Raw genomic sequence first — 23,720 nt, 5'->3', positions numbered from 1 at the left:
TATGGACTGAGGCTCAATGTCAAGGAGACAAATAGCACAAAAGCAATTTCTTCCGCAGACAAAAAGGGAAAAAAACATTGAGGATGACAGGAGAAGGGAAAAAACAGGACAAAATAAAATGGAGAAGCAGGACAAACATCTCCTTGGCCAGGTGACCAGAGTCAACATAAGTCATATCGATAATACACAAGGCAGCATGTTGCTTTGCTAATCAGAAGGGCACACACGTCTCTAATTGTTCAAAGCTACCAGCTACTTGGTAAGATAAGGATGAGCATTTTTCTCCTCTTAAAATTTATAGCTTCAGAAATCCAATAGTGGGTTGCTGTGAGTAACAAGGGACTCACTGGCAGTGAGATTTTGTCCTTGGTTTGTTTGATAAGAGGAAGCTCTGGGTCTGTATGTAGATGCTGCTAAGTTAAAGCACATCATCTTCAGGGCTTTGCATCCACCAGCAGCTCTGCAGGGAAAAAGATGGGCAGTCTCCTCTCCTTTACTAGTTACAGCGTTGGAACTGGGTGGAGGGTCTCTAGCTATTATTGGTTAAGGCCATGAGTGGCCCGCTATGGCTCAGAGTTGTCTCTACTTTCAAATCCTCAGAACACGGCTGTTGAGTCTGACAGAATCTATTATCCTTGAACATTAGGACCTTAAAACATTCTATTTAAGATCCCTGGGAAGAGAAAGAAAAGTCTTGAGGTCTGTTATTGTTATTATGTTTTAATTAAAGATGATGATGATATTCTCTACATTACTACTTGTTTCTTGGACCAGTTTGTTCATTGGATAATATTTAAAGAAGTCACCAAGATGGTACAGTGTTTTGCTGGAAAACATGCACTGTAATATTTAGAAAGGAAAAGTATGCTGTAAATAATTTTTCATGACATGTTAATATTGAAATCTACATCTAGATCTGCTAACAGACTTTGAGATTGAGCCATTAGTATATCAAAGAGCCTAACTTAGGGAGTCACCACATGCAAGACAGCCACTCTGGAGAGACGCCCTTGTCACTGGAATTTATATGAGGATAGACTGACTTTGATGTGTTAAACTATGAGATTCAGTGATTAATTAGTTATTTCAGCATAACCTAGGTTCTTACTAATATATAAATGCTATTTGATTCAAGTATAATTACCAATAAAAACATTCAGAGGTCTTTGATTATATGTGAATAGTTAAGGACCAAAAGTAGTAGAAAAGTATTAAGTCTAACAACTCATCCTTTATTTTTAACCGAAATAGTTTCTCAAGCAACTCTGAGATTTAAGGCTTTTTTTTTCCTACAATAAATTCAAAGTGGACTCAAAAAGCTCAAACTCATCGTTATGGAACTGGAACTGACTCCTACCCGAACCTCCACTGGGTTGCTGAGGATGTAAATCACACAGAACACAGGCAAGGAGAAGGGGCTGTAATAGTAAAGGGAACAAAATTCTGTCTTCTTCAGGGAAAATAGCATGTCAATTCAATCTAGCAACAGAAAAAGGATCAGGTGGTTCAGCCTGTGGTGTATGTTGGTTACGCCATGTTTGACAGTATTTATATTTTGAATATAAAAACAAAGACTAAGATTTTAAGAAGCGGTCCAGTGAGAACATTTTGATTTCTGAGTGTTATAGAAAAGAAAGGATTCAGAGATTATGGCAACTGATGCTAATATTGATGAAATATTTTTACCAAAGAAGCGAAGTATCTTATAATGGGAGATTAGATGATAGATAGATAGATAGATGATAGATAGATAGATAGATAGATAGATAGATAGATAGATAGATAGATATAAATGAAGGCCATTATTTTTTTTAAGTATGCCATATAGTAACTAAATTCATCCGGAATACTTAGCACTGGGTCTTTTAAATTCCCTTGGATATGGACAAATTTAATCCCAGAGGACAAGAAAAAATTAAGTGAACAGGTGTACAGTTAAGTGCCTCTAATTAATTTTAATAGCTTGAGGGACAAAACCAAAATCAAAACAATACAGACATTTATAAGAAATTATGTGTAGCTGCAGACAATTAAAAAAAATAAGCTAGAACAGTACATTGAGAGAAAAATGCTAGAAGTTCAAGCTGGGTTTAGAAGAGGGCATGGGCACCAAGGGTATTATTGCTGATGTCAAATGGGTCCTGGCGGATGGTGAAGAATACCAGACATACAGCTCTCTGTGTTTTATTGATTATGGAAAGACCTTTGGCTGTGTGAGTCATAACAAATTTTGGCTAATATTGAGAATGACGGGAATCCTAGAACACTTCATCGTGCTCATATGAAACCTACACCTAGATCAACAAGCTGTTGTAGGAATGAAGCCATGGAACACTGCGTGGTTTAAAATCAGAAAAGATATGTGTCAGGGTTGCACCCTTCCTTCCAATGTATTCACTCTGCACAGTGAGAAAATCATTAGAGAAGGCAGACTCTAAGAAGAATAATGTGGAATCAGGATTGGAAAAAGACTTATCAACAACTTAGGTTATGCAGATAAAACCTTGCTTGCTGAAATGGACTTGAAACGTTTGATGTAGAAGACAAAATACTGCAGCCTTCAATATGGATTGCATCTTAATATCAAGAAAGTAAAAATCCTAACCACTGAACCAATATGCAACATTGTGTTAAATGGAGAAAAGATTAAATTTGCCAACTGTCTAATTTTACTTGAATCCACACTTAACACCGTTGGTAACCAGCAGTCAAGATATTAGGAGCTGTATTGCATTGGACAACTCTGCTGTCAGGGACCTCTCCAAGTTGCTGAAGAACAATGATGTCAGTTTGAAGACTAAGGTGTGTCGGATTTAGGCATATGTTCCATTAAGTCACTTGCTCTGTATCTGAAAGCTGGACAGTGAATAAGGATGATAAAAGAATTGATGCTTGTGAGCTGTGGTGGAGAAGAGTACTGAATAACCAAGAGACTGCCAAAAGAATATACAGATATGTCTTGGAGAATGTGCAGTCAGAATCAACTTTGGAGACAGGAATGATAAAACTTTGTCTCACATATTTTGAGCATGTTGCTAAGAGAGGCTAGCCATTAGAGAGGTACAACATGTTTGGAAAGGTGGAGTGTCAGCAAAAGAAAGGAAGACCCTCGACCCTCAATGACTGACCCAGTGACTCCAGTAATGGACTAAAGTATGTCAGAAATAATGAGGATGGCATAGGATAGGACGGGACTCTGATATGGTGTCAGTAGCGGTTCTCATCAGTTGTACTCAGCTCAACAACAGGCAAAAACAACAACACAGTCAATCAGAAGACCCAGTAGTAGTACTTTGGTTCTCAGCTCCTAATTGAAGATTTAAGGTTTAAATTGTCCAGTTGCTTCATGGAAGAAAGACGTGATAATTTGCTTCTACAAAGAGTTAAAGACTTGGAAACCACATGAAATAATTATACTCTGTCCTGTAAGGTTACCCATCACTACTTAGAGTGGACTCAAAGACAGGTATTTTTTTTTAAATAGCTACTGACAAATAAATAGCTACTCTGAAGAGATTGATATTAACAGCTTTAGTTTGCTCGGCTCCACAATCAACACTCTTGGCACCAGTTCCCAGGAAATTAAAAGATGAATTGCATTGGGAAAGTCTGCTGTCAGGGACCTCTCCAAAGTACTGAAGAGCAATGATGTCAGCCTGGAGACTAAGGTGGACCTGATCCAGGCCATTGTCTTTACAATCACTTGCTATGCATTACAGAGCTGGACAATGAATAGGGATAATAGAAGGACAGTTGATGCCTCTGCATTGTGAAACTGCTGGAAAACAGTATTGAATATACCATGGACTGTTAAGACAACAAGCATGTTCATCCTGGAGAGGGTGAAACCAGGCTGTTGCTTGGAGGCAAGGATTCTGAAGCTTCGTCTGATCTACTTTGGACATATTGCAAGGAGGGACCAGTACTTGGAGAGGGACGTCATGCTTGGGAGGGTGGAGGGGCAGCGCAGGAGAGGAAGACCCTCGATAAGATGGACTGAATCATTGACTGGGGTTATAGGTAGACTGGGGTTATGGGTAGATGTGATGGAGACAAGGAGATTGGCACAGCATATATCAGAGTTTATGGGTATTATACATAGGGTTGCTTTGAGTCGCAGGTGACTCGACAGCACATACATAACAACAACAACAACAATAACAACAACTGAAAAGAAAAATCTCAGCTAATAAAATCCTTTTTATCTTACAAATTCCACATTGAGGATTTCAAGTAGTAGATTGGGTTATATATTGGACCTCTACATCAATGATGTCAGTCTAGAGACTAAGGTACGCCTAATCCAGGCCATGGTTTTCACAATTATTTACTATGCATCACAGAGCTAGACAATGACAAAGGATGACAGAAGAAGAATTGACACCTTTGAACTGTAGTGCTCAAGTAGAGTCTTGAATATACTATGGACCACCAAGAAAACAAATAGGTCTGTCATGGACAGGGTGAAATTAAGTTTCTTCTTGGAGGCTAGGATCTTACACATTTCCCATAATGATTCACTTTTTAAAGGACTGGCCCCTGAAACATCTTAGTCCTCAAACTGATATCACTACTCCCCAGGAATTTGGAGATCTCTAACTGCAGATTTTCTCAGATGTAATGTGTCTCCTTATTTCCTGACTGCTTGTACCAAGGATGTTAATTGTGGATCCAAGGAACATGAAAGCAGTTGACACTTTCAATCTCCGTTTCATCCATCATGACTCTGCCTATTGACCTAGTGATAAGAATCCTAGTCTTCTTGACAGTGAGATGCAATCCATACCAAAAGCTGCATTCCTTGATCTTCTGCAACAAGTGCTTTAAGTCCTCCTCACTTTGAACAAGCAAGGTTATGTCATTTGCATAATGCAGGTTATTGATGAGTCTTCCTCCAATCCTAATGGTAACATTCCTTCTCATAAAGTCTAGCCTCTTGGATAATTTGCTCAGCATACTTCCTAGCCCCAAATACCTCATTTTCTACTAGACTAGGAAATGAACTTTTAGAGGTTTAATTCTGATGCAGAGACTTTGAGCTTCATTCTATATTTTGGGATGAAACAATGTCTGCTATCAAGGGAGGAGATAGCAAACTTATTTTAAATTATAGAAATTATCTTGGCTGCCTGGTTTTCCTTCCTTTATTAAAAATTACTAATTTTAAGAACTAAAGTAAGGAAAGAAGGTCATTTAACAAAAGAAAGAATTATGATTGAACTTCTTTCGACTTCTATTTTAATTCATCTATTTGTATTTAGATTTCATAATTGTGCTCTGTTTATTTTGTTTGCTTTCCTAAGTAGGATGCATATTTTATACCAGATTAAGTTTCTGGGAATGTTTGATAATGTAAAGGAAAACTTTACTCACAAGCTGTATCCAAGAATGTTCAATGTTTCTTTAACAAAAACATATTTTGCTTATATTTGATAGAACATCACAGGTGACTAAGCATAATTTTAAATTATCACAAGACAGATTTTCCATTTTAGGATTTCTTAGTAATTTATAAAAACTTTATTTTTGTATGACAACCAGGAAATGATGTATTACTTGCTACAAAATGAACACATTTCTAGGGACCTACTCAAATCACAGAATGATAAAATATGAGCATTATAAATATGTAAAGCCAGGAAATATATGTTGTATAAGAGAGAATATTTTAATTTCATATATGGTACAAAAAAGCAACTATTTTATTAGTATTTGGGGAAATCTAAGAGGACAGCATGTCTTTATAAGATTTATAAATCACTAACATTTTGTGTTAATTGTTATTCTGTTGTAGGAAAATATAATTAAAGCAATGTGAGTTTTTTTCTAGAGTTGTACTAGTGTTGAGTTTTAAAAAATGATCAAGTTTATTTCCAAAATGGTTTGAAAATATTGCTTACTAACATGTACACTTCTTGAGAAAATGACAAAAGTCTTACATGTGAGTTATATTTTTATTCCTTTTTTTTATAGGCTGTGAAATTGTGAAATAACAACAAATATATATGCTTACTTGTTTCTCTTTAGGTCAATTTATTTAAGACATAATAATGTAGAATATGGGATTCAATATCATTTCTTGATGCCAGATTTTTAAAAAATTATTAAGAAAGTGCTACAGTTGACATACTTGTTTTCAAAGAGTATTTTAAAATTTTATTCCTAGTGCTCCACACCTTCCTAAAAATATATTTCTTAACCCGTTTAAATTCTTGAAAAGGAGCTCTAGTTGACTAGTTGATAAGGAATTCTATTGTCAACACAAAGGTAAGTGGTTCGAATTCACCAGCTGCTCTGAGGGAAACAGAGGAGAATCTCCTCCTGTGCAATTTATCATCTCTAATCGCTATGAGTCGCAGGCGATTCGACGGCACATAACAACAACAAACAATAACCCACTGGAGAATGGGCGATGACTTGATGGCAATGTGTTGATTTGCTTTAGTTAATGGAATTCTAGATTCAGTCTCTCAATATTTATAGAAATCATCACTCAAATCAAAGGGAAGAAAGATAATCAAATATCTGCTTGACTTTGATATTAAGATATTATATATTATACATTATATTGATATGATACTTTGATATTGATATGATCATTGATATGATATATTGAATGATATTATACATTAATCAGGATCAGTCTTTTGCTGAGAGAAGACAGGCAACATGAAATGTGATCACATTCTGTTTAGTCTCTGTTCATTACTGGACTTTGAACTAATTCTTTGGTATCATCTCATGCTCAGATGTCATCTGTCCACCTCAGATAAACTTATTGGAATTGACATTTTAAGGAATATCTTATGCAAACATTAGGATCATGTGAGAATCTGTAAGAATCATCTGAAGATCTTGTTAAAATATAGATTCTGACTCAGTATATTTAAGATGGAAATAGAAATTTTTAGCTATGATTTAGGTAAGAATAAACCAATATGAAGTGCTCATTAACTTAGGCTTTTCTCAAACTCTGGAAGTTTTTTTCCGTCTTTTTCAAAAAAGTTGACTTTTATGAGTGTTGTAATTTCTTCCTGTTTCAAAGCCAAACTAAATCTACAACAAAAATACAGATCCTAAAGTTAGTGTTAAAAGAGTTGCTATGGGATTGTTGTTGCTGTTGGTAGGTGCCATCGAGTTAAGTATGACTCATAGTGACCTTAAGAACAAGAGATCTGAATCCTAGACTGTCCTGTGCCAACTTCATGCTTTCTGACACACTAGAGCCAATTGCAACAGTCACCACCATGTCAATCCACCTAGTTGAGTGTCTTCCTCTCCTTCACCAACCCTCCACCCTTCCAAGCACCACCTCCTCAAAGGAATAGCCCCTCCTAGTAACATGTCCAAAGTATGTGAGACAAAGCCTCATCATTTTTGCTTTCAAAGATCACCCCAGCTGCATTCTCTCCAAGACATGTCTGTTCGTTCTCTTGGCCATCCATAGGCTGTTCAGTGCTCTTCTCCAACAATTCAGCTCAAAGGCATCAATTCTTTTCCTGTCATCCTTATTCTTTGTCCAGCTCTCAGATGCATAGCAAGCTATTGGAAAGACTAGGGCCTGAATCAGATACACCTTAGTCCTCAAACTGACATAATTACTTCTTAACAATTTGGAGAGGTCCCTAACTGCAGATTTTCCAAGTGTAGTGTGTCTCCTTATTTCCTGACTGTTGGTATCAGGTTTGTCAATTGTGTATCCAAGTAAGATGAAGTTGTTGACAGTTTCAATATCCTCTCCATTCATCATGATGCTATCTGTCCAGTGGTAAGAATCTTTGTTTTCTTGACATTGAGATGCAGTCCATACCAAAGGCTACATTCCTTGAACTTCTGCAATAAGCACTTCAAGTTCTTCTCACTTTTAGCAAGCAAGACTGTGTCATCTGCATAACACAAATTAATGATGAGTCTTTCTCTGATCCAGATGCCACATTCCTTTTCAGAGAGTCCAGCTTCTAATTTGCTCAGCATACAGATTAAGTAGGTATGGAAAGAGAATGAAACCTTGACACACTTCCTTCTTAATTTTGAATGATGTAGAGTTCTCCTCCTCTGTTTGTACAATGGCTTCCAGGTCCAGGTTCTACATGAGCACAATTAAGTTCCCTGGTACTCCCATTCTCCTCAATGTCAGGCACAACTTGTCATGACCCACACAGTCAAATGCCTTTGCATAATTAGTAAAGCACAAATATACGTTCTTCTGATATTCTTTACTTTCAGTCAGGATCTTTCTGACATCAACAATGACGTCCTGGTGCAACAGTCGCTTTTAAATCCTGTTTGAACTTCTGGAATTTTTCTATCTATGTACTGTTCTAGCCATTTTTGAATGATGTTTAGCAGTGTCTTGCTTGCATGGGACATCAATGATATTCTTTGATAGTTTCCACATTCAGTTGGATCACTTTTCTTGGGAATGGGAACAAATATGGTCCTCTTCCAATCTGTTGGCCAGACAGCGGGGATTAAAACATGATAAATAAGTTGAATCTAAATAGTTAATAGAATCATTAAAAGTAATTAGAATAACACATAACCCTATACATGAGAAATTGGATTCTATTTCTCTCTCAATTTTCTACTTCAAAGTTTATGAAGTTCTTAGTCCTTGAGCCTTATAATTGTAAACTATGAGAACAGGTAGAATAATTTGAGCACATCATTCCTCTGTGATGTGAACTTTTGCAACATTAAACTTAAGCAAAAACAAATACAAACCACAACAACACACAGTTGTTACGAAGTTGATGTGACACTGTAGGACAGAGTAGAGCACACCCAGGTTTTCTGCCACCTTTTTCTTTCTCAGAGAAGTTGGAGACTTGATAACCTTTTGGCTGACACTTGATCACTGAACCACATCACTACCAGGACTCCTTACATCAATTTACTCATTGTTCATTACCACTGAGTATATTCCAACTCACAACAGTTCTATACGATAGAGTAGAACAGCCCCATTTTCCAATGCTGTAGTCTTTACAGAAGCTGACTACCACATATTTCCACATCCCACCTCCATTTAATAAAACTTTTCTATTTTTGTGAAAGAGTTTTAAGCAGAACACGAGAAGATGCACACTTGATATGACTTCTAGCATCTCCTTCCACTTTCCATTCTTCTGGTGCATTTTTCTGTATACTGTAATGTTCTTGTTGTTGTGCTCATGAAATGCCCCTCAAAGAAATCTAAAAACATGTCTGAAATTTCAAGAGCGTTTATTATTTAATTTTCCACACGTGGAGGCTTTTTGCCTTCCTCAGTATCGTGGTGAAGGAAAAAAAGCCCCGATTTTCCCCTCCCACTTGCTTTTATAGCTCCTTTGAGTGCCCCTGTTAGGGCAGGGGGATTGCGATCTTGGTTGGTGGGCTGGGAAATGAGTCATTTTGACGGGCTGGCTGCTTTGCCCGCCTTTACCCCTTTTGTATCACGTAGACACTAGTTAGTTCCTTCTTTTCAAGGACAGACCAGGCTTTACCCGGGGCACTCATATTTGCCCTAAGCCAAGAATTTTTATGGCCCGCTTCTGCCTCTAGCGTTAATGGAGGTTTATAAAAAATGGGGTTTCTGCTGTCCCTTCACTTGTGTTGTTATTGTTGATTGCTGTTGAGTCAAGCACGACTCATAGCGACCCTATGAACAAAAGACCTGAAGCCTCTCTATAACTATAATTGTTTCTCAAAGTTCCTAGAGTTTCCGGAGGCATGGGAAAATGAGGAAAGTCCAGATTTCTTCCTATTGTTGTGGGGTGATTTCAAGTCAAGTATGACTCATAGTGACCCTATGAACAACAGACCTGAATCCTACTCTATTATATGGCAGCTCCATCAGCTCTGATACGCTTGAGCCCTGTGCTGCAATGATTGTATCAATCCATCCCATTGGGTCTCTTACTCGCTTTTGCTGACCCTTCACATTGTTGAGCATGATATCCCTTTCCAAGAAATGACCTTTCCTCGCAACATGTTCAAAATATGTGTGCCAAAGCCTTGTGATCCTTGCCTCCATGGAGCGATCTGGCTACACTTTTTTCCAAGATAAATGTTTTATTTTTTTTTTTGGTAATCCATTCAGTGCTCTCTTCTTTAACACCACAATTCAAAGGCATTAGTTCTTTGGTAATCCTTATTCATTGCCCTGCTCTCAGGTGTGTAGCAAATGATTGGTATGATCATAGCCTGAATCAGTCTCACCTAGTCTAATGCCATTGCTCTTCAGTATTTGGAAGAGGGCCTTGACTGACTTGCCTAAAGCAATGGATTGTCTGATCTCCTGAATGCTGGTACGAAGGGAACATCCAGTTTACATCAAGATTAAATCATTGACAGTCTCAAGTTTATCCTCCTTCTATACTGATGTTGCCTATCAGCCCAGTAGTAGGGATTTTCAATTTCTTGGTGTTGAGATGTAATCCATATTGAAGGTTATAGTATTTGATATTCTTCAGCAGGAGTTTAAGATCATCCTCACTGTGAGAAAGCAATGTAATTAAATCTGTATAATGCAGGTTGCGTTTATTCCTCCAATTATTATGCTGCATTCTTCATAGAATGCTGGCTTATGAATTATTTGCCTAGAATAAAAATTGAACAGATATAGAGAAAGAACACAACCCTAATGCATACCCTTCCTGATTTTAAACCATGCCATGTTTCCTTGTTCTGTTTGAACAACAGATTCTTGGTCAAGGTATAAATTTTATTGTTGTTTTTGCTGTTGTTATGTGCCGTCGAGTCGTTTGCAACTCATAGCGACCCTATGCACAACAGCCCTAAAACATGCTCTATCCTGTGCCAATCGCATTGCCTCTGACACACCCATCCTGATTACCCCAGTCACTGAATCAATCCACCTCATAGAGGGTCTTCCCCTCTTGTGCTGTCCCTCTACTCTACCCAGCATGATGTCCCTCTCTAAAGACCTGTCTCTCCTTACAACATATCCAAAGTATGTCAGACGAAGCCCCAGAATCCTTGCCTCTAAGGAGTAGCCTGGTTTAACCCTCTCTAGGATGAATCTGTTTGTTTTCTTGGCAGTCCATGGTACATTCAATACTCTTCTCCAGCACCACAGCTCAAAGGCATCAATTCTACTTCTATCCTCTTTAGTCATTGCCCAACTCTCTGATGCATAAAAGTGATTGCAAAAACCATGGCCTTTATCAGGCAGACCTTAGTTCTCAGAGAGACACCGTTGCTCGTGACTACTTTAGAGAGGTCCCTAAGAGCAGACTTTCCCATGGCAATACATTTTTTTATTTCCTTGCTGCTGGTGCCAAGAGTGTTGACCGTGGAGCCAAGCAAACTGAAGCTGTGAACAATCTCAATCTCTTTGCCATCCATCCTGATGCTACTGATTGGTCCAGTGGTGAGAATCTTTGTCTTCTTGACATTGAGCCTCAGTCCATACTGAAAGCTGCAGTCCTTGAGTATAATTAAGTGTTCTGGGATTCCCGTTCTTCTTAATGTTAGCCATAGCCATAGTTTGTTATGATCCACATTGTCAAAAATCTGCTATAATTCATAAAACACAGGTAGATATTTTCTGATAATCTCTGCACAAAGCCCAGATCCATCTGATGTCAGCAATGACATCCCTCATGCCATGACCTCTTCCAAACCCTTGAACTTCTGGCATTTTATTGTCAATGTACTATCCCAGTAATTTTGGATGATCTTTATAATGCATTTGTGAAACTTTTTAAGTGAGCTGTTTCTTTTTTTTTATATCGGTGTCACACTATTACTGTGGCATTAATTCTATCACTTCACATCAAAGTTTATTTGAGTAATTATTTACTATTTCAACCTCTACGTGTGTGTGTGTGTGTGTATATATATATATGTATATATATTTTTTATTTTATTTTCTTCTTTGCAGTTGCCATTTGGGCAGTAGAATAGAACAAATTTTTTGCTTAGCACATTTTACAATCAGCTCCCTCAGGATAGAGTCATGTATTTGGTGGCAAACACACAAATATATAATGTAATCTATTTATCATGAGCTTCTGGCCTCAACTGTTGAGTGACAGAAACAAGTATCATGACTTAAAAATTGGAGCACAGATCTTGTATTCATGATTGAAACTACACAAATGGATGGTTTTAAGTTTGGCATGTTGCCAGAAATTTAAATTGGGGTAGAATTACCTTGTCAAACTTAATCATCATGTCAGTTTTTTGATGACTAAAAAAAATAAATACAACCCAGAGACTTATCATATTTTTAGAGACTTGCAATAGCTCATCAATCTATTTGGTAGGAGTATTAATTAATGGCTCCTAGTCATGATGTATTGCTGTCTTGTGCAGAACTGAAGAGCTAGATGGAGAGTGTGTGGAATAACTTATCCCCTCTACAAGTCAACAAGCAAGAAAAGGATCAATGCAGATGTAACCTAAGGTTCATCTTAGGTAAATAAAAAGTCTATTTTTTATAGCTAGTATAGTGTCCAAAAAACACTTAAGTTCACAAATATGTGTGTATAAATCTCAATAGATAGATAGATTAGAGATAAAGATAGATGATATAGAGATAGAGATGATAGAGGTAGAGATTAGAGATGTAGAGATAGATACATATATAGAGAGAGATAAATAGATATATTTATATGAAACGCTTCAACAAACTAGCTATGAGCAATTGAACACTGAGAAATATCTATCTCCTCAAGTAATCATTTTTACCCAGTTTATAGTCACCATTCAGGCATACCATAGTTAACAAAGTATATTTTTTTTTAGATAATCTATGTAAAAGTAAAGTTTCATATGAATTCTATTGATTTATTACAGGATTAAAAAATATTCGTTGAGATATTGTCCTTGGTGATGAAAAACACAAAAGCTTCATCTTAGCTATCATCTTATGTAGAAAGAGGATTTTGTTGCTGCTATTTTGTTTTCTCTGTTCCCTTCTTTGTATCGGTTTTCTATTTCAGATTGATTAGGTTCTTTTAAATCCATTCACATTTCTCTATCATACAGATTACTGTAATCCTGCAATGTTTGGTAATCCCATTCAAAGGACTGTGTGGTGTTTGAAATTTTTGTATCTCTAGAGTGGAGGACGGAGTTGACCTTTGGTAAAGATCAGTTTAATGAATTGAGGGCATGGCCCATATTTATAAGATCTATCATGAGAAAATTAACAAAACTGTGAGGGAATTAACAGAACTCGGGGAATTCTCATGGAGATGGTTAAAACTGGTAAATAAATGAAGTTTTCTAGTGGATGAGAGATAAGAGAAGAAATCAGGAGAGGAAGACAGGAAAGGGAAGAAAGGCTCAAATCAAGTAACTTATTCAACAATAATGGTTTAATTCTGTGTATATAATTATGTGAAACTGATTACAGAGTTGAGGAGAGGGTAGGGAGGAAGGAAGTCTCAAGGTCTGGATAACCTAGTGAGGGACAAACACACTCACTGCAGGTAAGTTAAAATTGACTAATGACAATAGTCCTACAACCCAACCCATCAGGTGCCTGAAGAGTGAATTTTGATGAAGGAAATTATTCAGCTTTCTTTCCAGGAGCAGTTGCTGGATTTGAACTGGAAAACTTTTAATTAGTAGTGCAACATCTATCTAGCAATGTGACAAAAAAAATCCTTAAAGAACAAATTGTACAGAGAAATGCTTAAGTATCATGATGTCTTATTTGGTCTTAGGGAAGGTGATGGAGAAGGGGTAATGATTTTTAAAGTGCAGTTGGGTATAGAAGGAACAATTGACTGCCACTGAAAACCCACCTGAGGGTCAGCTATGGGTCATTTCTGACTCTACGGTACATAACACCACCACCACTCTGGCTTTATGAGGAGGAATGTGGTATCAGGATTGGAGGAAGACTCATTAACAACTTGCACTGTGCAAATGACACAACCTTGTTGTCTGAAACAGAGGAGGACCTGTAGGGCTTGTTACAGAAGGTCAAGGACTATAGTCTTCAATATGGATTGAAACTTAACATCAAGAAAACAAAGATTCTCACCACTGGGCCAACTGGTAGTACCGTGCTTGATGGAGAAGATATTGAAGTTGTTAACAATTACCGCTTGTTCAGCTCCACAATCAACACTCTTGGTACCAGCAGTCAGAAAATCAAAAGTCAAATTGCTCTGGGAAATATTATTTCAGGGACCTCTCCAGAGTACTAAGAAGAAACAATATCAGTCTGGAGATTAAAATGTGCCTGATTCAGGCTATAGCTTTTTCAAGTACTTGTTATGCATCAGAGAGCTGGATAGTGGCTAAGGATGACAGAAGAATCAATGCCTTTGAGTTTTGGTGTTGGAGAAGAGTCTTGAGCATACCATGGACCACCAAGAAAACAAATAGGATTATCTTGGAGAGGATGAAACCAAGTTTCTCCTTGAAGGCTAGGATTTTAAAGCTCTGTTATACATACTTTGAACACATGGTTAAGAGGAACTGGTCATTGGAGAAAGACATCATGCTTGGAAGGGTGGAAGGGCAGTGGAGAAGAGGAAGACATTGGATGGAATGGATTGTTACAGTAACGGAGACAATGGGGGTAAGTGTGTCAGAGTCAAGGAGACTAGTCCAGGATATAGCAAGCTCCTAATGAGTCACAGGTGACTTGATGGCACATAACAACAACAACAACAACAACAACAACAACAACAACAATAATCCTGGTTGTTGCTACTGTTGGACAGAAAATGTTAATTCCTATTTCACTTTCCAGGCAAGAGATAATGTTGATATAGGTCTACTTTTAAAGACATCACAAGTCAGGACCTGTAACAGTGTATTCATGAGTTCATGCAGGTTGGAAAACTAACTGAACAGGTGTGAAAAGCAAAATTTTATGTTAATTTCATATATTAAAGTTGTTAAATTCATTGTTAATCTTAAAGCTCAAGTTCATTTTTCCCTGCAGCAATCAATCCCAATCATTAGATAACCACAATTTTGAGGAAAGAAAGGTCTTTTAATAGGAAGCTAGCCAAGGGGGAAGACCAGCAGTAGTACAAAGCACTATTCAGTGTTTCTTGACTTAACTCCCTCCAAATGTACAACATGTAGGCAAGAGAAACAAAGGCTGAGGGGCAGTAATCAGTCAGCTTGCAGATGGATTATAATATTTTTTTATTAACTATCTTTTCAGCTGCTAGTTTATCACTTTATCAGCTTGGAAACTTTGAGGCTTTATCTCTTCCTGTTTGTCCAGACATCTGGGAATCTCTAAGACAACTAATTAAATATTCTTTTAGAGAAATTCAAATCCATTCTGTAAAATTCCTACCCATATATAGCTACAAGAAAAGTGAAATGGTGTTACTGCTGCTATTACTTGAAACTACTTGCAACCTCTTTTTTTTTATGGATGCTTGAATAATATATAATTAGAGATGAAGATAAAGTTTGTCAAGATGATACATCAGAAATAACATTTAAATACTTGATAACAACAGTATTTAGACAAAGTGTTATTTTATATCTCAATATTTTCTTATGAGCTGAGAGAATTTGTGGTCTTTCTCTTATTGCAATTAAAAGACTGATTGCATGGAAGAGAAACATAGTAGTTTTACTTTAATATAAAATAGTTGTTGTTATGTGCAGTCTGAGTAAGAATCAGCTCATTGCTGACCCTCCTGTGAGTTTTCAGAGGCAGAAATTGCACAGAAGGCAACTGCCCTTCCTTTGCCTACAATATACTAGCGTAGGCATCAACCTATACACAGAACAGATCATCCAGGAGGCTGGCTCTCTGAGGAGAAAGGTGGCATCAGGACTGGAGGAAGACTCATTAACAACCTGTGTTATACAGATGACACAACCCTGCTTGCTGAAACTGAGGGGGGCCTGAAGTGCTTACTGCGGAGGGTCAAGGACTGCAGCCTTTAATATTGAATGTTGAATGTTGAAGCTTCAGCATTAAAGCTCAACATCAAGAAAACACATATTCTCACCATTTGGCTGATTGACAGTATTATAATAAATGATGAAGAGATTGAGATTGTTCACAGCTTTAGTTTGCTTGGTTCCACAATCAATACTCTTGGTACCAGCAGCCAGGAAATTAAGAGACAAATTGCATTGGGAAAGTCGGCTTTCAGGGACCTCTCCAGAGTACTGAAGAGCAAAGACATTAGTCTAGAAACTAAGTTGCACCTGTTGCAGGCCATAACCTTTGCAATTGCTTGCTATGCATCAGAAAGCTGGACAATGATTAGGGATGACAGAAAGAGAATTGATGCCTTTGAGCTGTGGTGATGGAGAAGAGTGCTGAATATACGATGGACTGCCTGGAGAACAAACAAGTTCATCCTAGAGAGGGTGAAAGCAGACTTCTCCTTGAAGACAAGGATTCTGAACCTTTGTCTGACATACTTTGGGCATGTTGCAAGGTGGGACCAGTCCTTGGAAAGGGACATCATTCTTGGAAGTGTGGAGGGACAAAGAAAGAGTGGAGAATGAATTGATTCAGTGGCTGGGATAATAAGGGTAGGTGTGTCAGAGATAATAATGTTGGAAAAGGATAAAGCAGGTTTCAGGGCTATTGTTGCTATGAGTCACAAGTGACTTGATGGCACATAACAACGACAAACAACAGGTATAAAAAAATTCCAAGTGTGATCCTTTTATAGTGACTTGATTTTCCCCATTTTTCATCAATCAGACATAATTAATATGGCATAATTATTTTACATTTCAGAGCATCGTATCTTTTTGGACCATTGTTGAATTCTTGCCCACTTGAAAAAAATTCTTTAAAAACCTCTGAGCTCCTAGGGTAGCTTTCTCAATGTCTGAAGAATATATTTTATTTAAATGACTTTAGCAATTGGTTTCGTTTTCTCATAATAAATGTCTTGAAATATAACTGAATAGAAATTACCCTGGCTGTAATGACATGGGCAGAGATGGGACAGCGTGAGGAAAAATCATAACATGTGAAGCAATTTATTCCTAAAAAATGCATATGAGTCCAAAAACTAAACAAACAAGGTAGGGATTTCATCTGCATACTTAACTTATACTCTTATAAACACAAAATCTTAACAAACATACAATTTCAAAGATCAGGTATCTCTGTGTGTCTCTGTATATTTGTTTTTCTCTTATTCTCTTATACACACACACACACACACACACACACACACACACACACACAATTTTGTGAAAGGGCAGGAATTAACAAGTCTGACAAGTGGATATGTCTAAGTGGCTTATAAACAGAGAAAGATCAGAATTAGAATTCTCTGAGATCAGATGAAGCATTTAAGAGTATAGTCCTGAAGGAGATAGTCATTCATTTGTAAGTAACGGTAAGACTTTTTGCTTAATGGAAATTGACATTAGGGAAATTGTCAGCCATTATAGGGTTTTAATCATGGGACAGACAATATGAGTTTATTATTATTTCTTTATAGTGAGAATTTGGGGTGGATTTTATAATAGGCATTTCAAAAATAGCAAAATTTGTTTGGAAGTTATATCCAGGAAAAATTATACCAGGTCAACTAAGTAAATGACACTTAAAAAAGATAAATTGGATTGTTGAAAAGACATGAGGAAAATAAAATATAAAGATATGGCTGATTGATTTTACTCTGGAAGCAAGGGATATAATGACATTTGTCAGGTTTCTAGTTTAGACCATAGGGTCAATATTAAGTCTTATATATCCTTTATAAAGAGCACTGGTGGTGACATAGTCTTCTAAGGAATTGGGTGCTAGCCCTAACATTGCACCTCCACTGTTTTGCCTTGTTACTTGGTTTTGTATGTTTTTTTTTTCCTTTCACTACTATGGTTTTTATTAGTAAAATTTAAAAAAAATAAACACAACAAAACCAAACCTATATTACAGAATGACAGCAATATACAAGCACTCAGAACAGCTTCTGAAATGTGCTTGCACACACCTCAACCTTCAGCCATGTGGCTGTAAGGCAGTGTTACACAGCTCTTCCTCTGGCAAATTATGACATCTCCCTCCAAGTCCTCAAACAAACTTGGGCAAAGGGTCCAAGTTCAGGCCCAAGGTCCACTCTTTCTCATGTTGGTTCTCAGGTTCTCTGCAGCTGTTCTTCTGCTCCTGCTGCTACTCTTATGGACCCAAGTCAGGACAGCAAGGGGATATTATGCAGCACTCAGGAACAATGGTTTTAAAAATTACTATATAACTTGGAAGGGACTGGAGAGCATAATGCTGAGTGAGCCAACTCAGTTTTTATAAGGACAAATATAGCATAAGACCATTACTGTAAAAATAGAAGGATATCTAATAAAACATGTATGGGGACTCAAGGGGGAAAGGATGAGGCAGAGATATGAAGATGTGTAGGGGCAAAATCATGAGCTTTCTCTCTCTTCTTGCTTGCCTTTCTTTAAAATGTGCATCTCTTCAATCAGAAGTCAAAGGTGGGTGTAAATCTCCTCAGCACCACGTGGGACTTAATCTTTCCTCTATACTATATCCCAACACCCACCCTCAAAGTCTACTTTTAACAAGCTTATCTCTAGGACTAATCTTCCTTTTAGTGCTTCCAACAAGTACTGGGGAAAGACAGAATTATAGGCTTTCAACAACTACAATTGTTGTTATTGTGTATCATGGAGTCAGAACGGAACAATAGTTAACCGTCTGGCAGCCTTTCAGAGGAGGTAAATCGCATGGGAGGAGATGGCCCATCCTTCTCCAGTGGAGTGGCTGATGGGTTTGAACAGAGTGCCTTTGAGGTTGCAGTGCAGCTTCTTACCACTAGGCCACCAGAACCCAAATCAATACTCTTGGAGTGTTGATTGTGGAACACTGCTCGGTTCCAGAGTCAATACTCTTGGCACCTGCAGTCAGGAAAATCTGCCCTCAGGGACCTCTCCAGAGTGTTGAAGACCAAGGATGTCTAGAGACAATAGTGCCCCTGACACAGGCCATGATCTTCACAATTATTTGCTCTGCATCAGAAAGCTGGACAAGGACCAAAGATGACAGAAGAAGAATTGACACTTTTGAGTTGTGGAGTGGAGAAGAATATTGAATATACCATAGATTACCAAGAGAATTGTCAAATCTGTTCTGGAGAGGGTGTAAACAAGCTGCTCCTTGAAGGCAAGGATTTTGAGATTGCATCCCACAAAACTGGGTAGGTAGCCGGGAGGAGACCAGTTTTTGGAGAAGGCTATCATTCTTGGAATGGTCAAGGGCCAGTGCAGGGAAAACTAACCTGAATAACTGAAATAATGATGGTAAATGTGTGAGAGACAATGAGGTTGGCTCAGGATAGAGCAGGGTTCAGTGTGACATAGGGTTCCTATGAGTCACAGGTGAGATGGCACATAAAACAACAACAGCAATATCCAATCTACCATGTTGTTGTTGTGTATCATCCAGTCGCCCGTGACTCATAGCAACACGATGTACAACAGCCCTAAGCCCTGCTCTATCCTGTGCCAATCTCATTGTCTCTCCACCCACCACCCACTAACCTCTATCCTACTAAATTCACCCATCCTCTTTACCTTCTTCCTCTTCCCTACTTTCCCTTCCCCTTTTGAACACATAAATATCTTACTCAGTTATTCTCCTATTTTCACAATAATGGTCTGACACAGTACTTGCACTTATGTGACTAAGTTATTTTACTTAGCATAATGCTCTGTAGTCTCTCTAATGTTATATAGTATTTTGTAAAATCATTGTTCCTTAGTATTGCATAGGATTCCATTGTGTGAATGTAGCACAATTTCTTAATCTTTTTCTTAATGGAACTTGGGCTGTTTCCATTTTCTTGCTGTTATGAATAACATTTCTATGAACATAGTTGTACATCTGTTTGTGTCTCAGTTCAAGAGATGCAGATTATTTCTTCAACAAAATTCCACGCCCTTTCCTCATAAATATACTCAGCAAAAAACAGAATAGAGTGGGATCTCCTCAATGTAGTAAAAAGTATATGCACAAAAGCAAGAGTCAACATCATTCTATTTATAGAGAGACTAAAAGCATTCCCCTTGTGAATATGGACCAGGCAAGGAGGCCCACTGTCACCACTCCTATTCCAATATTGTATTGGAAATTCTAGCTAGGTCAATAAGGGAAGAGAATAAAATAAGAGGCACTCAAATTGGCAGAGAGGTGGCAAACTTATCACAATATATAGACAGCACGATAATGTATAAAGAGAACACACGCAACAAAAACCTGTTAGACTGAGGATATCAATTTAGTAGAGTGACAGGATATATGATCAATGTAAAAAAACTGAGTTGGATCTTTCTACAGAAACAGAAAGCACAGAAAGGAAAACTAACAACACAATACCATTTACAATAGTCAACCACAAGATGAAATGCTTAGAAGTAAACCTAAATAGAGACACAAAAGACTTTTATAAGGAAAACAATAGAACACTACTACAAGAAACAATGAGACCTAATGAAATTTTCCCTGTTCATAGAGAGCAAGATGGACATTGCGAAAATATAAGCCAACCAAAAGCAATCTACAAGTTTAACTCAACCCCAATATAAACCAAAATTCACTATTTAAGGAGATAGAAAAGGCAATTTCCAGTTTCATTTGGAAGGAAAGAGACCCAGAATAAGCAAAGCTCTTCTAAAAAAAAATTAAGTAGAAGCCTTCTCACTCCCTTATCTCAAAACATAGTACACAACCTTAGTAATCCAAACGGCATGGTATTGATACAGTGACAGACACATAGATCAGTGAAACAGAATTTAAAAAAACTGATATATCAACTCATCCACCTACGGGCAATTGATATTTGACAAGGAAACAAAAACGATTACATGGGAAAACAATAGCCTCTTTTAAAAAATGGTACAAGCCAAACTAGACATTCACATGCAGCAAAATGAAACAGGATCCGCATTTCATACTACATGCAAAAAAACAACTCCAAGTGGATCAGAGACCTAGGGGTCAAACCCCAAACCAAAAAAGATCATAAGAGACAAAATCTACTCAAATTTAATGAAGAACCCTTAGCCTATAACATAAATAGACTTGCAAACATAGCTGAAAATGTACAACCAGGAGAGGGTGTAATTGAATGAGGGTTTAATTATAAAGGGTACAAACAGATTTGTCCTGGAAAGGGTTAAACCGGGTGGCTCCTTGGAGGCAAGGATTCTGAGGCTCCGTCTAACATACTTTGGACATGTTGTGAGGAGAGACCGGACATCATGCTTGGGAGGGTGGAGGGACGGCACAGGAGGGGAAGGCCCTCTATGAGGTGGATTGATTCAGTGACTGGGATAATCGGGATGGGAGTGTCAGAGACAGTGCGATTGGCACAGGACAGAGCGGAGTTTAGGGCTGTTGTGCATAGGGTCGCTATGAGTCGCAGGCAACTCGACAGCACATAACAACAACAACCTTCATAAGATTAAATCCCTGTTTGCATAAAAACCTTTTTTCAATAGGACTAAAGAAAAACCCACAGAGTGGGGAAAACATTTGGCAACTACATTTCAGACAAGGTTCTCAGAGCTTAAGTTTCAGAATACTGCAGGGCTACCACAGTTACTGATAACCCAGTCACAAACAGGCAAAAGACATGAAAAGACTTTTCATAAAGTAGGACATTTGGATGGCTAAATCACTAGCTATTAGAGAGATTCAAATCAAAACCAAAACGAGTTACCATCGCACTCTAGCAGCCATAGCAAAGTTTAACAATATAGCAAACAGTAAACGTTGGAGACGATGCAGAGAGATTGGAACTCTTAAGCAGTGTTGGTGGGATTTTAAAAAGGTATGACTGCAATGGAAAGCAGTTTGACGTTTTATCAAGAAGCTGAACATATAAATCCTTTATGACCCAGCTATTCCACTGCTAGGAAAATATCCCAAAGAAATCTCTAGTGTTTTGAATCAGTGAGTGGCTCAGAGGAGGAAAGATGTATAATCTCTCTTACTATTTACCGTCTTGAAAAGCTAATTCAGGTATTGAATTGATTCTGATTCCATGGCAATGAGTTGAGTTTATTTAATATTTTCTTCACCCCTTTTATTTCTGTTATTCAAGCTAAGAAAGTATAAAAATGAGATGAATTTGAAGATACTATGAACATGCTATTATGAAAGCTTGAAATATACTGATTACCTAGGTTTTCATAACACTTGTAAGTTGATATGCTTAGTAGTCCAAATATTACAGATAGCTCCAGTTCTACCTTTAGTTCTAAATCACCAGATTTTAGAGAATTCTCTGAAAAATTGAGTTTTTCAGAAAAACTCTTTCAACCTACCACTACCATCACCTTAAATTATATCCACCCTTCCATTTTTTTCAAATTTGTTTTATTTATTATTAGTTTTAGAGCTAGATTTGTAGGATTACAGAATTCAAGATCAATATCCAAAAATCAGTGCAATTCCTCCACAGTAACAAAGAAAACACAGAGAAGAAAATTAAGAAAGCAATAACATTTACAATAGCCAACCACAAATTGAGGTACTTGGGAGTGAATCTAACTAGAGACACAAAAGACCTGCAAAAGAAAAGGACAGAGCATTTCTGCAAGACACAACAAATCAATTAAAAAAATGGAAAAATGTGCCCTATTCATGGGTAACAAGACTCAATATTGTGAGGATGACGATCCTAACAAAAGCAATTTACATGTGCAATGCAGTTTCAATACAGATAACTTGTTTATATTTCAAGGATATCGAAAGGGAAACCATCACCCCATTATTTTTATTTTGAAGAATGAAGTTGTTCATCCAGTGCTTTGAGTTTTTTCTCGGATACTGTTCTCTTCTGCAATTTTCATTTCTCTCTCTTCAAGATCTGTATTTTGTTAGTAACTGTTTTGTTTCTATGTTAAACAAACACAAAGTAACACAACAAAACAAAACAAACAATTTTGGCTGAGGGTAGTGCTTCTTTGTCCTCCCTCCTGCTGTTTCAGATAATTGTTTTGCACATGCTGCTACCATAGTCCAAGTATCCTCTGTCAACCAAGCTGAATCTGCTCTTACGAAGTTCACCAATTCCTTTCTAATGGAAACAGCCAATGGAAACTTTTCAGTATGTGCCTTATTTAATTTCTCTGTAGCAAATCTTTGGAAAGATCCTCGATGAGATGGATTGATTCCATTATTGGGTAATGGGGATGGGTGTGTCAGAGACAAGTTTGGCAAAGGATAGAGCAGAGTTTAGGACTGTTGTACATAGGGTTGCTATGAGATGCAGGCAATTAGACGACACATAACAACAACAACAGTAGAATATGAATGATAGTGACACTATAAACAGCAGATTTGATCCCTGTCCTATCTTCCCATCCTCACAAATTCACTTCACTGTGTTAGTCCATCTCGTTGAAGGACTTCTTCTTTTTCACGGATCCTCCACCTTTTCAAGCATGATGTCCTTTTCCAAAAATAGCTCCTACTTTGCAGAGAAAAAAAAAAATTAGCCCCTCCTAACAAGATGATCAAAGGATGTGATTTGAAGCTGCAATTTCTGCCTCTACTGAGAAATGTGGTTGCACTTTCCCTAAGACATATCTACATGTTCTTTTGGCAGTTGGTAGAATATTCAATGTACTTCTCCACACCACAAATCAAAGGCATTGATTCTTCTTATTTCATCCTTATTCACTGTCCAGCTCTCAGATACATGGCAGGTGATTAGCAAGACCATGGATGAGACACTCTTTAAATTGAAATCACAGTTCCTCAGGATGTGGGAGAGGTCCCT

This window comes from Elephantulus edwardii, unplaced genomic scaffold, assembly GCF_000299155.1.
Source record: "Elephantulus edwardii isolate Elephantulus edwardi_28Jun2011 unplaced genomic scaffold, EleEdw1.0 scaffold00181, whole genome shotgun sequence".
Lineage (NCBI taxonomy): Eukaryota > Metazoa > Chordata > Mammalia > Macroscelidea > Macroscelididae > Elephantulus > Elephantulus edwardii.
The sequence above is the reverse complement of the archived record's forward strand: the minus strand, read 5'-3'. Positions refer to the sequence as shown.